Below are 15,121 nucleotides of genomic sequence, written 5' to 3'. Positions count from 1 at the left end.
AAAAAACTCGTGGAAAGTATGCCTAATAAATTGGAGGAGGTATTGAAAATGAAAGGTGGACCCACAAGGTATTGACATTTTCGTCGTACAACTTATCAACATTTGTTGGACAGTGTCCAAATACTTTTGTAGCAGCTGGGTGTGCAGGATGTTTCATTTTTGTTGTTAATTTTTCTGTTATTTATGTTTTGGAAACGAAATAATACAATAATTCTTTTGTAATTAATGTTGTTGCGCATATATATTGCTGATAAATATGTTTGGGTTTCATAGTCAGTGTTTCTCGAGTACTCATTGTGAAACATCCCACTGTCCGAATACTTTTGCGACTGAGTGTATTTCTAAATTTACCACTTACACAACGTTATGAAATGCGAGAGTCACGGTTACCAGGGAAACAGTAACTCCATCTGAAACCGTGAAGTTAATCCCTTATCTCTGTAGCCCAATGTGAAATCTGCTATCTCATTCTTCTAACCGTTATTGATTTTCAGATGCTCTTGTACGCTGGTAGTCCAGCGTCTTTCTTGTTCGACATATAACATGATCTTCTCACAAACAGATATGTGAAACCCTCAGTTTCTTTCCTTCTACAAGGTGAACCAGGACTCTACCGACAAACTTTCAGAGGTGGTAGTATGAAAGAAGCTAATGTTTACAGAACATTTTGTCCTTGTTCTGGTTCATACTACGTTGTCCCAAAATACGGAAAGCAAAGAGCAAGCAATAAAATAGAAGTGTTTCGCAGAACAGAAGATGAAAAAGTGCTCGCAGTTCTTAAGCTACGTATTTTCTATTCCACGTTTACTATGCATTTTATTCTTGTTGTGGTCCATGCTGGCATCTCTGGAATTTTGCTGGTGGAGTTCAGGTTCACCCTGTATAAGGAAAGATTGGTTGGTTGGTTACTTGGGGAAGGAGACCAGACAGCGTGGTCATCGGTCTCATGGGATTAGGGAAGGATGGGGAAGGAAGTCGGCCGTGCCCTTTCAGAGGAACCATCCCGGCATTTGCCTGGAGTGATTTAGGGAAATCACGGAAAACGTAAATCAGGATGGCCGGACGCGGGATTGAACCGTCGTCCTCCCGAATGCGAGTCCAGTGTCTAAACACTGCGCCACCTCGCTCGGTTATAAGGAAAGACACTGCGTGTTTCGCATTCAGAAATCTTATTTGGACGCTGGTTGTTTGTCAGAATATAGTGTTACACTTCGCGTAAGGAGAAGGATTGACCACCAGCGTAAAAAGTCATCTGAAAATCTATGACGGTTAGAGGCAGCACATAACAGACTTGACGACAATGGACCGGAGATATAAGGAATTAACATTACAATTTCAGATGGGGACAGTGATTCCCTGGTAAGCGTTATTCTCGAACTATAGTTACACAGGTTGTGGAAAAATATAAGTGGTCCGGAGAATAGAGTTCCAGGAAACAAATAAACACAGCAGAGGAAAGGAAATACAGCACTAACGTGACTGTAGCAGATGTTGAAAGTGACCATCATTCATCTCTTGACACTTTGTGGCCCTAGTCAGTAAGTGGCTGAAGGCGGATCGAAGCTTGATTGCTGGAATTGCTGCAGTTTCAATCGAAACGTTCTGCTGAAATTCCTGAAGACCGTGCGGGTTGCGATACACCTTAAATTTGAGGGCTCCCCACACACTGACAGAACAGGTTACCTAGGTGGTTCCCTTGGGCTGCGACCAGATTGGCCTCTGCTAACAACCCTGTCAAGCGTGAAGACTGTGTAAAAGTGCTCCAAGGTTCGACTGGCTGTATGGGGAATTGCTCCATCCTGTTGGAAGTAACTGTAGGTCCTTTCATCCTCCGTTAATGCTGCCAAAAATGGTTTCCATTCGTCCGGGCCACTTTTATTTGCATCTCACTGTAGTTCTGTACATCCAATGTTTTACTGTTTAAACAGCAGTGATAAGCGCTGATTTCCAGTAGCACGGGACTACGTTCCTTAAGTATGAGCTAGGAAAGAAGCTAATTCCGCAGCATATTCAGTATAAAACCTAACTAGAATTTCATCGGCTCTTGGTACGTCGTTCGCTTTAAGTAGTCTGAGTTGTTTTTCAGTTCGCAGGAATGATTATCCGATTCGGATATTCAATGTGGCAGTTTTTTCCCCCTTACAAGTCTGACGCGAAAAACTGCCGCACCATGGTGACGGTATCTTGGGTGTCAGCGACACTAGAGCTGGCGTCCGGCAGTGTTTTCGATTATTATTCTACTGTACTGAATGCTGTTTTTTCCCGTCTGCTAGGCTTACTTAGCGGTTAGAAACTTTCCCATCGCGTCGAGTATTTTCCCTGTACTATTTTGGTTGGAAACACACTATAACATCACTATCTGAATACGTATCAACCTAAACAGGGCTTAACCGAAAATGTTCATGTCGGCAAATTTAAACGTTATTCTGCTGCCGCTGGGCTGGCCATTTCGAGGGTTTTCTTCCTCCATGCCAGCTGTCATTGTTGTTGTTTTTCCTTTATGACAGGCCATGCTGTTCTTATGCTATTCCTATTGACAACTAAACGGGAAATTATTCTTCTTATTGTTTCAGATAAAGATAAAATAATAGATTAGTTGAAGAAAGGCGCTATTGGGTCGAGTTTAGCCCGTGGTTATCGGGCTGGAGAAACAAATTATACGAAATGCAGAGTCCAGTGGTACCATTAGAGACAATACGAGTGTGGTTGACACTGAAGACGGAACCTAGTACAGCAAACCGATGAAAACTGCAGAAAAAACAGGACTTAGACACTGCACAAAGCTCGGGATAAGAGTTTTCCTTCGGTCAAGTCTCACTTTGCGCCTGAAGAGCCACGAAAGGACCATCCAGTGAGGCTGAGGAAGCGTTTCGTTGCTCTGTGGCGACTGTGAAGTGTTAAAAACACCAAGAAGAATGTGATGTTGTCATACTGTTGTCTCTTAAAAAGTTTGCGTCATTTAGAGGCCAACCGCGGAACTGCTACGGTCGCAGTTTCGAATCCTGCCTCGGGCATGGATGTGTGTGAAGTCCTTAGGTTAGTTAGGTTTAAGTAGTTCTAAGTTCTAGGGGACTGATGACCACAGAAGTTAAGTCCCATAGTGCTCAGAGCCATTTGAACCATTTGAACCATTTAGAGGCCAGAAAATTAATCTCAACTCCGAAGGAAAAATAAATTTCGCACGTCTCTTCTTAAAATGGAGGCCTGCTTTACTGAACATTTTGAACTTTTGAAACTAAGCTATGAAGTGATCCGTGTGTTATTTGTAAGATGTTTGCTACAAAACACACTGTCTGACAAAAGAATGAAATACCCGTCAGACATGGTCAGATTTCATTGTAACTTCGTACAAGTACGCGTACACATCATCGACGGGTATGTAAATTATTCGAATTGCAATTCTGGGTGACGGGTAGAACGGGTACCAGCCTGCATTAATACTGCTCGTGTTCAGTGTTGATACCAGGCCTGGTATACTGTATAAGGAACGTGAACGGGGGAATGGTGTCAGATGTTGAGTGATGACTACAAGAAGGAAACAGACATGCCGGTTCACGCGAGACAGCTTTATCAACACATGACAGTGTTCGAAAGGGGCCTCATTGTAGGTCTCCATTTGACGGTCATGTGAAGTTGGCACCCGACTTTCGAGAACTATATATTTTTTTCAGAGTTATTGAGAGGTATACCATAGTTCTACAGTTCTCTGTACAGAATTTGAATATTTGTGCAGAATTTTGCTAATAAAACGTTATTAATCGGGAAAATTTTAATACTGTATAAAAAATTAGCTGCCAAATTTGCGAAAAAATAGTAATCACAATTTTGAATAGCTCCCCAAGACCTGTACAGAAAATCCTAATGACTTTTTTGTGCAGATAGTCGTGTATGAGATAACTGCGATAATGTGGGACGCATTTTCACAGTCGTGTGAAGCTGGCACCTGGTTTTCGATAAATATACATTTTTTTCAGTGTGCTTGGTAGATGTGCTATAGTTCTAGAGTTCTCTGTAAAAAATTGTAATAGTTCTGTAGAATTTTGGGGAAAAAAATTATGATCACGGTTTGAGATACCTGAGTAGCTGTAAAGTTGGCGACCGATTCTCGAGTAATATACACTTTTTTTCAGAACTCTTTATAGATATTTTATAGTTCTAGAGTTCTCTGTGCAAAGCTCGAATAGTTCTGCTAAAGTTCGCGGAATAAATTAGGATGACACTTTTGAATAGCTGACTAGCTGTGAAGTTGCCACTCGAGTTACGGGAAATACACTTTTTTTTCAGAGTTCTTGTGAATATGCTATAGTTCTAGAGTTTTCTGTACAGAGTTTCGCGAAGAAAACTCTCGTAGAGGTGCGTTGTGACAGTGACTTGGCGGCGGTGACGGACCCCCCGCTGTGATATGGGTCGCCTGCTCACTCAAGTACACGGCGACGCGACAGAATTTCGTCTTGAGTCGCCGCTGTTTCCCTAGGCGCGGCCCAGACGTTGCTGTGACACGAGCGCCAACGGGATGGAGAGAGGCGCGATCGAATTGAATCTGACTTTCAACTACTTAGATATTTTACTACAAGAAGAAAATGACACGGTAATATTATCGTGGCGCTTCAACTGGATGAAGGAGAAGAACAGGATTAATAGTATTTTTGCGGCACATGACAGTGAATGTTGTCTTAACATCAGGATTAATAGGCACCTTGTAAACGACGACTCCAAATTCAGAATTTTGTACTTTGTAGAAAAAAAGTGCAACTTGCTCAAGAAACCCATCAGTGCAGCTGAAAAACACGCAGTTGCGCTTATTTTCTTCTGTAATACACAATTTTTTGGCTAAAATTATTAAAATAATTTTTCTCTTTGTCATCGTTCTCAAAGCTTAGCAACTCGTAACTTTTTAACACCTCTTGGAACCCTAAGTAAGTCCTCATTTATTATTGAGAACGGACGCTTTCAGATGGTAATTGAACCCCTTCCTGCTACATGCTGTTACATTTCTCCTTTAACGTAAAAAAAAGTGAAACGTTTGGAAAATGGCGACTTATTAACACTCTTGCATATCATTTAGGTCAGGGGTCTCCAAACTCCCGCGTTAGCTGGCTGGACATCCCCGGTATTCGGCCCGCCAAATATTTGAGGTGGTACCTATACTGCCAACAATTGAGTTTCGAGGAGCTGTGTCTTTACAAAGCGGAAGGTCGTGGTTGAACTTGTGGCTATCCACAATAAACAGACAGACAATTCTCCGTGCGATTGTGAAAAAAAACGGTTAACAGACTAGTTTGGCGAAAACATTTTAAGTAAAAAAAAAATGCCGGCTGGAGTGGCCGAACGGTTCTAGGCACTTCAGTCTGCTACCGCGCGCCGGCTACGGCGCAGGTTCGAATCCAGCCTCGGGCATGGATGTGTGTGATATCCTTAGGTTAGTTAGGTTCTAGGAGACTGATGACCTCAGAAGTTAAGTCCCATTGTGCTCAGAGCCATTTGAACCATTTGAAGTAAAAAAAATTCCTTACGTTTTATTCTGCTCACGAGTCTGGTGCAAGTCTTTCAAATGGGCGCCACTTCGGCGACTAGCCTTAGTAATCAATCATTATGGAAGATGCTTCTTAAGCGAGGTTTCGCTTTCCTTTGATTACGTTGTAAAATACATACAGAATGTGCAATGACACACTTTTTTGTCGGTGAAATTTGCCAGAATAAAATACGCCAGAATTTCATCAGGTACGTCCACCAATCGAAAGTATGTAATTAAATAAAAATCGTAGTTCGGTGCAGTGCTAGCGGTTCCCACAACCTTAGATTTTTGCGATTTTTCCTTTAGCCTTATATTAAGGTGATCATGGAGTGCTAGGGAGCTGTAATCCCACTAGGTAGATTTTGGCCCTTATGGCTTCGTGGAGGAGTCAATGTGGCCAGCACACTAAAAAGTTTGGAGACCACTGATTTAGGTAACAGCTTCTGCATAGTACTGAATCACTGTGATAAAAGCCCAAATTTACTCCCCCATCATCGACTGCTCTACAGCAAGAAAGAGACAGCGAATCAATATAAACTGTATTCATTAAAATAGCAATCTGCTTTTAAGATACTTACAAAATGTAGTAAAAAATTAAACAACATTTCTATTTTATTTTAAAAGGAAATACATCATGCCCATAAGATTATAGTTCTCAAATAATATCAGCCTGATCTTACACTTTTAAACTTCTCCTTTTTTACTTTTATATCCACCACTTAAATCCTAAATTCCATATGCTCTTGCGACTCAACTAAAATAGTGGGGTGGGATGTTCTCATAGCCATACCCATCCTCAGTAGAAATAAATCTATATATCCCTTCGTAGACGTCTCTAGGAATTTAATTTTCAATTCTGCGGATACTTTCTCCTTTTGAGTCTGTCTTTTTTTCGAACAAGAGATACATCTTGTCCTCAACGCACATTTTCTTGCTGTTACGCGAACTACCGTTTTACGTTTACTTCAGTGTTTATTTCATATTACTATGAACACTACTGCAACATGTTTTCCTAATTGATAGGTTATCCGAACACCAGCTATCGCCAGATACTTCAGATAACCTACATCTACATGGATACTCTGCAAATCAAATTGAAGTGCCTGGCAGAGGGTTCATCCAACCACCTTCACAATTCTCTGTTATTCCAATCTCGTATAGCACGCGGAGGTGATCGTTCATCCTTATGTAGGTCGGTGTTAACAAAATATTTTCGCATTCGGAGGAGAAAGTTGGTGATTGGAATTTCGTCAAAAGATACCGTCGCAACGAAAAACGCCTTTCTTTTAATGATGTCCAGCCCAAATCCTGTATCATTTCTGTGACACTCTCTCCCATATTTCGCGATAATACAAAACATGCTGCCTTTCTTTGAACTTTTTCGATGTCCTCCGTCAGTCCTATTTGGTGAGGATCCCACACCATGCAGCAGTATTCTGAAAGAGGACGGACAAGCGTATTGTATGCAGTCTCGTTAGTTGGTCTGTTACATTTTCTGTGTCCTGCCAATAAAACGCCATCTTTGGCTAGCTTTCCCCACAACATTTTCTATGTGTTCAAACGGCTCTGAGGACTATGGGACTGAACTTCTAAGATCATCAGTCCCCTAGAACTTAGAGCTACTTGAACCTAACTAACCTAAGGACATCACACACATCCTGCCCGAGGCAGGATTTGAACCTGCGACCGTAGCGGTCGCGCGGTTCCAGACTGAAGCGCCTAGAATCGCTCGGCGACCCAGGCCGGCTTTCTATGTGTTCCTTCCAATTTAAGTTGTTCGTAATTGTAATACCTAGGTATTTCGTTGAATTTACGGCTTTTAGATTAGACTGATTTATGGTGTAACCGAAGTTTAACGAGTTCCTTTCAGCACACATGTGAATGACCTCACACTTTCCGTTATTTATGGTCAACTACCACTTTTCGCGCCATTCAGATATCTTTTCTAAATCGTTATACAGTTTGTTTTGATCTTCTGATGACTTTATTAGTCGACAAACGACAGCATCATCTGCAAACAGCCGAAGACGGCTGCTCAGATTGTCTCCCAAATCGTTTATGTAGATAAGGAACAGCAAAGGGCCTATAACACTGCCTTGGGGAACGCCAGAAATCACTTATGTTTTACCCGATGACTTTCCGTCAATTACTACGAACTGTGACCTCTCTGACAGGAAATCACAAATCCAGTCACATAACTGAGACGATATTCCATAAGCACGCAATTTCACTACTAGCTGCTTGTGTGGTACAGTGTCAAAAGCCTTCCGAAAATCCAAAAACTCGGAATCGATCTGAAGTCCCTTGTCAATAGCACTGGACACTTCATGAGACTAAAGAGTTAGTTGGCTTTCACAGGAACGATGTTTTCTAAACCCATGTTGATTGTGTGGCAATAGACCTTTTTTTTAAGGTGATTTATAATGTTCGAACTGTTTTGTAATATTGTGAGAAGCGTACCAAGAGGTAGCATTTTAATGAGAAGCACTACTAGGCAGGAGAAGCTGGCAAATGAAAATGTCCGCATTAGAGTCAAAAAATTTGTGTGAAATCTTATGGGACTTAACTGCTAAGGTCATCAGTCCCTAAGCTTACACACTACTTGACCTAAACTATCCTAAGGACAAACACACACACCAATGCCCGAGGGAGGACTCGAACCTCCACCGGGAGCAGCCGCATCGTCCATGACTGCAGCGCCTTAGACCGCTCGGACATTAGAGTCAAAAGCCAACCACGCTACTCGTAACACCTGACTGGATGCAAGGCCTCAGTACTTAAATAATTAAAGAGTTACTTGTAGTTCGCGAAATGTGAGAGTCGGCCGGAAGACCTCCTCGTTGGAGAAAAGTCGTAGGCACCTTGTGCGGTCAAAACTGTTGGCGCAGTTTGATACTGTATACATGTAGACCGTTTGACCGTGTTACTGGTTTCTGATGTCGTAACTTGCGATAGGTAGCCATAAAGTTTTATTCATCACTTCGGCAAGTAACGCTACATCATTCTTTTTTATTTGTTTGTTTGATGGTGAAAGTGTGCAGTCTTGGTACACAATGAAATGCTCACGCCGTAGTATCGGAGCACACCGGTAGAGGAGTAAAGAAGCATGCTATTGATGGAGAAGTGTGTGTCAACGTCTTTCGCTAGAATTCAAAACGAACAGGGTCCCGAGTTCGATAGCAACCATTGCTTAAATTTTGATGAAAACCATCAGCAACGGCGACCGAAGACTTCCGGTATAAGGAATCACCCCCATTCTGTCAACGGCCTTGTTAAAGAGAGAGGAAGAGCGGACAGAGTTTAGGGCAATGTCTTGCCCCGGAGATGGGGAACTACCCTTAAAAGACGGACGAGCAATGAACAACGACATAATGATGCAGAAGGGACTGGAAACTAGTGCATTAAAGAGACATAAAGAGTGTGCACAGAGCATGTATCCTATATAATTGGCAAAATATTCTGGACTGTTCTCCTATCTGGATTTCCCATACTGCCAAGGAGGAGGAGACCAACGGAAGTGTAGCATTCGACGAGCCAGAGAGTGGAATGTAGAAGTCTGGAGATGCTAGGGAAAGTAGTAAATCTGATAAGGGAAATGCAAAGTCTGAGTCGACGCATAGTGAAGTGAAATGGAAAACACTAATAACAATAAAATGAGTTTTTTTGATCAGACCAAAGTAGGGCAATATCAACAACAGTAGAAAACAATGTAACACGAGTTGGATTCCTCATGAATAAGATGGTGTATCAAATAGTGAGTTACAGTGAACAATTCAGAATTAGGATTATTCTCATCAGAGTCGACAGCAAACCAGCGCGAACAATAGTTCAGATATACATGCCGACATCACAGTCAGATGATGAAGAGGAAGGGATAGTATATGAGGACACTGAATATGTAATTCAGCATGTAAAGAGAGACAGACATCTAATAATAGTGGGTGATTGGAAGGCTGTAGCAGAGGAAGGAACAGAAGACGGGAAAATACGGGTTCGATAACAGGAACGAGAGAGAAGAAAGACTAAGTGAGTTTTGCAATAAACTTCAGCTAATAATAAAAAATACACTGTTCAAGAATCGCAAAAGGAGCACGTACAATTGGGTAAGACGCGGAGACACGACAAGATTCCAGCTGGATTGCATCATCGACAGAGAGAGATACTGATATCAAATACTGGACTATAAGGCAAACCCAAGCAAGTAATGATGAAGAGTAGATAGAAGATTAAGAGAACCGTCCGGAAGAATCAATGTGGAAATAAAAGCGCGACTGAAAATAACTTAAGCTGATATTGAATACCACAGTTCAGTTAAAGACGAATGGACATTTCTAAAAAGGGTTACCACAGACAGAGAAATATTGCTACAGGGAAGGTAACTGCGAAGAAACCTTGAATATCAGAAGAAATACTTTAGCTGGTCGACGAAACGAGGAAGTAAAATAGTTTTCAAGAAAAGATAGAAGTTTAGCAATCTGAGTCGTTTAGTAACAAAATAAACGGGAAGTGCAAGGAGGCCAAAGCAGAATGGCTGCAGGAAAATTGTAAAGAAGTCGAAACCGAAATGGTCTTCTGTAGGAAAGTCGAGACAAACTGCAGTAAAACTGATAGCAAAGGTATCAACGATAAGAGCACAAGAAGAATTCAACTGTTAAGCGTAGATGAGAGAGCGGATAGGTGGCGGTGGTGCACTGAATGGCTCCAGGAGAGAGAGTAACAGTCTGATAACATTATAGAAGAAGAAACAAAAGACGACAAGGAAGAGATAGCAGATCCAATATTAGAGGCAAAATTTAAAAGCGCTTTGGACGACTTAAGATCAAATAACGCAGAAGGGACTGATAACATTCCTTCGGATTTTCTAACATCATCGGGGATGTGGCAACTAAACGGCTGATCGGGCTGTTCTGTAGAACCTATGAGTCTGGAGACACACTACTAGACTTTCGGTAAAATATCATCCACACATCCTGCAGTTATCAGGCGTATGTAATTGTGAAAACTAGCGCACAATCGGATTAACATCCCATGCATCCAAGTTACTGACAAGTATAATAAAGCGAAGAAAGGTAAGGAAAACTAAGGATTTATTAGACGATTATCAGTCTATATCTAGGAAAGGTAAAGGCGCCAGAGAGGCAGTTCTAACGTTGGGCTTGATAATGAAGCAACACTAAGGAAAAACCAAGACTAGTTCTTAGGATTTGTCGACTCAGAAAAATGTTCGACAAAGTAGAATGGTGGAAGATGTTCGAACTTCTCAGGAAAATAGGTGTAAATGAAAGTGAGGGCCGGGTGATATACCATACATACGAGAAAAAAGAGGGGAAAGTAAAGATAGAAGACCAAGAATGAAGTCCTCGGATTAGAATGGGTGTAAGACATGTATGCTGTTTTTTATCTCCACTATTAACCCGCATCGTTCCCCTACGCTTCGTCACGGGAGTATGGGACTTCATCATCATCATTATTAAATTTATACGTCGAAAAAGCAATGACTTTTTTATCTCCACTATTACATTTATATATCGAAGAAGCAATGACGGAAATAAAAGAAAGTTTCGAGAATGGGTTTAAAAATCAGGGTGAAAGTATATCAATGATAAGATTCGCTGATGACACTGCTATCCTCAGTGAAAGTGAGGAAGAACTACAGGACCTCTTGAATCGAATGAACGCACTAATGAGCACATTGTAGGGATTGAGAGCAAACTGAAGAAAGACAAAAGTAAGTAGCAGAAATGATGTCAGCGATAAACTTACCACCAAATTCAGGGGCCGCTAAGTAGAAGAAGTAAATGATTTTTGCATCCTTGGAAGGTATTTTAGACATGATGGTGCAAAGCAATGAAGACATAAAAGCAGACTGTCACAGGTAGAGAGGACATTGCCGATTAAAATATGTCTACCAGCATCAGTCATAGACCTTAATTTGAGGAGGAAATTTCTTAGAATGTATGTTTGGCGCACAGCATTGTATGATTTTGAAAGATGGACTGTCATAAAACTGGAAAAGAAGAAAATCGAAGCGTTTGAGATGTGGTGTAACAGAAGGAGGTTGCAAATTAGGGAGACTGATAAGGTAGAGAGTGGCGAAGAGGCGACGAAGAGAGGAACTTGTGAAAATATTGACAGAAAGAAGGGACAAGATGATAGGACAAGTGTTAAAGTCATCAGGGAATGACGTCCTTGATAGCTGAGGAGCCGTAGAGGGTAAAAGTTGTAGGGGAAGACAGATTGGAATGTATCCAATAAACCCGTGAGAACGGTGAGAGCATGTACTATTCTCAGAAAGGGTTCTGGTATCCACATGAACACATGTTATTAACCAGTTTATGAGCTTTACTGTTTTACGTACCTCAGAAAATTCGTAAAATTATTGTTTTTTAGTAAAAATTCTCGTATCTTTTGAAAAATATTGTTTTCGTATTATATTATAGACTCCATATACTGCCTAAAATTTAACTTTATTTGCAAGAGAACTAGAATAAAAATATTACGAAGCCGACTTGTTCTCCCTTTTTCGTTGTATATACAGTAGCTGAAGTCATTTTTTTGATAAATTTTATGTGTTGCTGGAAAAGTTATACATGTTTTCTGGGCCCCTTTAACACATTCTGAGGCAAGAAGTGCTCCATTCAAAGTGTTGGTTTGCAGTCGGTTTCTGATTTTGATTTTCATAAGGCTTAAGTGAAATTTAGCATAAAATGTTAATAACCTAAAAGGCATGAATATATGTTATTAACAAGTTTACGAGCTTTAAGGCTTTACGTATCTTAAAAAAAACTTTTTCGCGGTCAGCATTTGAGAAAACTCTTCGGATTCGTGATGTATTACTTTCCACGTTGTATCCGGTGTTGATCCTTTTGCAGTGAGTCTGCGACACAAACCAAAACCACGGGGTGACGCCTCCATTGGTCGTCTGCAGTTTGTGATAAATTAGCATTTCTGGCAGGAAGCATACGTGGCAATAGTTCCATTAGGGGCGTAAGCGAAAATGTTTTATCTCCGAAACTTTGTGGCAACATTTTTAGGTTTCAGAGCCTGTAATATTTCTGGCTTTACAGCCATATATGTGCTATGAGGTACCGGTGACAAATGGTTTGTTCTGTACGGGCACCGTGAGAAAGACCGCCTAATTTATGGTCCTCCTCCGTTACTGGCTGCTGCGTTCTGAAGTAGCGCGCCAAAATGATAAACTTTTGCAATTACTATTAGAAAAGGCAAAACAGTGAAATTCGTTGCCTTCCATATAAAAACATCCCTCCATAGCAGGTTATCGGTCCATTATTTAAAAATGGCTCATTACCAGCAGAATAATAAACAGTTGCTAAACGAAAAGGTAGACGAAGCACTTCGGGGGTCTTCGGATTGGGCTAACTTGGATGGTGGGCGAAGTGGTTCGGCTGTAAGATCACAGCTTGTTCGGTAATCTCGGAAGACAAACATGTGGTCTGCCTTGGTCGGTATCGATTAAGAATTCAAGTAGAATCTCTGGTTATGTGGACATGTAACGGAGAACAATTTGACAGTAACTATGCAAATACGCTGTTCGTTATTTTGTTTGTTTTGACAAATGGAAAGCACTAGCTTGTTTTTGTTCCAAGTAATGCTTTTAGTGTGTTAACCGGTTTTCGGCTTACAAGGCAATCTTCAGACATTGTTTATTTCGTATGATAGTGTGAAGAATGGAAATTTTTTGTGATTCATAAAGTTGATTATAACTGTGTAGTTTCTCGTTTTCTGCTAATAAAAAAAAGGAGTGGCATCTCGTATAAACAAACTGATTTAAGCTTTAATTATTTATGCAGGTATAATTTCTTAGCTAAGAGTTTTTTACAGCCAGAAGATTCGCGACCTATATGCTGTTTTCTGCACAGGGGACAGCAATTACAGAAGGCTGCAGGTTGGTGAACATTAATTAGAACTTATGCATTTCACTCAAAGCGGTGGAAGCAAATAGGCACCTCGTGTGTACTGCGACCTTACAGAGGAAACTCCCCATTGCACCTCCTCAGATTTAGTGGTTAGGTGGCCCAGTGGTTAGCCCATCAAAGCTGAGCACGGATCAAGCATGGAAATGGGAAGAAGTTGTACTGAACTGAGAAGAAAAAGTAAAATAGGAACAGCGAACGGCCCAAGCTTAACTGGTGCAGTATTGACTGAAGACGAACTGTTGTTCTTAAGGGGTCCCGGTCTTGGATTGAAAAGCGGACGAGCAGTGATCAAAACTCCCTCCTGCTGTTCGTTTTTTACTTTTTTCACAACATTATGAAATATCCGTTTCATCATTGAAATGTTTGTTCTCTTTCGTAGTCTTGGCAGTTGTGCTATATATTGGTTACGCAATGCATAGAATATTAGCCATGTGGGAAGAATACGTTACCGTCGCACGTAAATATAAGAGCAGGCGAGATACCACACAGACATCTCACCCAAATGAAAACAACAAATAAACGGGTGTCAAGTACGTTACAACAAAGGGATTCAAGGATCAAAACTTCCAAACCGGAACGCAACTTCAAAAACGGCAAAAACATATATTTTGACAGAGCACAAACTGTGTGATTGCAAAACTTTTGCGTTGATTTGTTGCAACTTATAAGACAGATTATAGTGTTTTCACTAGTTTCTTGGGAGTGATCACATTCACATTCATATGAACATCTAAATCGGGCAAGGAGGCGTATCTCACTCACCGGGCGTACAAATTAGGTGCGTCTGTAAGAGATTCCTCTCGTACCACACACATATTGTCACTAATGCCCTGTGTGACAGACCAGACGTGTTTTTCGGTGGAGGATTCGGTTGACTTGTCGCCTTGTCATCAAATGTTCCCATTGGAAAACCCTTTCGGCTGCTAATAGAATAATTGTGCAAAATCACCTGTCATTATAGGCTGTTACAAAAGAAAGTTATGCTGCGACGCAGAGATAAATTTGATTGTAGCGTACAGCGAAAAAAAAAAAGTTGGCCTATGGAAGGACTGGACACGGCTGACCCGCTTCGCAGTTTAACGCCATGACCACTTTCTTTTCATTTTTATTATTTTTTTTATAGAACAAACGTTCAGTGACCGAATGGACGGTTCATAATGCTATGGGGAAAAAGAAGGGCATGAGAGAGCTTTGAACACGGCTCGTCCACTTCGAAGTCCAACACCGGGACCATTTTTTTTACGAACCATCGCCTCGTCTACGACCTTCCAGAAAGGCGTGAACGTTAACCGCTTTTTTAAAATTGTTTTTTTAATGGAATCAGGTCATGGGCTGGCAGAGGCTGCGTGGGCAGGGGTCGCAATTCGAGGCCTAGCCATAATGTCTCCTCCCTATCTTTTCTGGGGATATGGTCCAAGTTAAGAAATGCTTTTTTATTTTTATTTTAGGTTTCGTTTGTGGCTATTGACAGTTCTTGCCTTTTGTAGGTGCAAAACACAACATGCAGAAACTAAAAGTACCATTCAACACATCCCATCGTAAAAACGGCACCCAACGCTGTCTACATTTAAAGAGTTCACTAACAAAAGAAAAAAACGGGACCCTGCAACGGCCCTGTTGGCGTGTATCCAGGTCGGCTTCTCGCTAACATAAAAACGATATATAGTCT

This window comes from Schistocerca gregaria, chromosome 1 (genome assembly GCF_023897955.1).
Source record: "Schistocerca gregaria isolate iqSchGreg1 chromosome 1, iqSchGreg1.2, whole genome shotgun sequence".
Lineage (NCBI taxonomy): Eukaryota > Metazoa > Arthropoda > Insecta > Orthoptera > Acrididae > Schistocerca > Schistocerca gregaria.
This window is presented reverse-complemented; position numbering follows the sequence as displayed.